This window comes from Anopheles moucheti, chromosome 3 (assembly GCF_943734755.1).
Source record: "Anopheles moucheti chromosome 3, idAnoMoucSN_F20_07, whole genome shotgun sequence".
Taxonomy (NCBI): Eukaryota; Metazoa; Arthropoda; class Insecta; order Diptera; family Culicidae; genus Anopheles; species Anopheles moucheti.
In genome coordinates, this window is record NC_069141.1 from 3328826 (window position 1) to 3330171 (window position 1346).

The following is a 1346-nucleotide window of genomic DNA, read 5'->3' on the forward strand; positions in this document are numbered from 1 at the left end:
TGAGTGACTGTCAAATCGTCGCAGATGACAGAGCCTCTCGCCTACACACTTCGACTGTGTGCATTTTCAGTGTCGCTGCCATTCACTCGCGAGAAGAGAAAAGTGCGTCCATGGCTTGCGATTTATGTCTAAAAATCTAGTGAAAATGTGGAAATTTTCTCAACCTTCCTCCGTTTTACATTGGGCAACAGCAGTATAGTGTAGAAAATCAGTAAAGATGACAATTCCATGCATAGGGAATCGCTGAATTTGAATGCGTTTGTGAATATGTGGGAGCGTGTGTGTAGGTGCATTATGTCTTGTTATTCAATTGCTATCTGCTACAGCAGATAGTAAGTGCGTGTGCAGTGGACCTAAAGAAAGGTGTATTTCCGTCTAGCTATGTAACGTAGGGAAATAAAACTGGTGCTTTCATAAGATGTGTTGCCTTACAACCTTAAGCTAAAACCTTAAGCAGCACTATTCTAGTCGTTGTGTAGGCAACATGGGCAATTTATCCGATGCCTTCCTACCAAGATACCGTGTACTGACATCTTCACCGCAAATAGAGTTAATTGCGACAACTACGGATCTGTCGAAAAGAAAACTACATCCGATATTGTTCCTGTTTTAAGTAGAATTCAACAACATAATGGGAGAAAAGTGTAGCAGTCGACACTGCTACTGCTGACGTCCCGAGGTTGTCGCAGAAGAGAAACCTAAATTACACAACATTTATCTATGGGAGGAGGTTGGACGATTCTTCTGTTTTATCGTCGTTTAGATAAAAGACATACATGTCCAACTGTTTTGTCATTTTCGCAATCAGCTAAACATGGTACTCACGATTTTTTCTGCATTGCGAAATTTGTGTATTACCCATTTTTTTCCACCGTGGATCGCTGGAAGGGTCGTTTTTTATGTTTCCAATTTTACTCTCTGTCTTCTGTTCCACAGCTGTCTTTATGCATTGACGACGTGTGCGCTAGTTAGTTGGAGAGCAGAAGAAGTTGAGCAATAGCCGCGTTTTGTGAAACAACAATTTTCTCAGCTTCTCTCCGAACTGTACTCCAAACCGAACGAGAGAAGCAATGTACAGTGTAAGGGTCAAAAACTACGCGAAGAAAATAAGTCCAAAGGCATTTTTGGTGTAAGCTAGCCCTCCGCTATGTTTTAAGGGAAAGGAAGGAAACATACGTTGGAAGAAACTAAACGGTATTTTTTGCTGATTTTCAACATTCGCTTCGTAAAACAGCAAAATATTTATGTAGTAAGTGATCTTTTCTTTCGACACAATTTTAATGGTGCGTATTGCTCTTCCCTTAATGCGTTTCATGTGCAACTCTGGAATCTAAGTGATCGGTGAA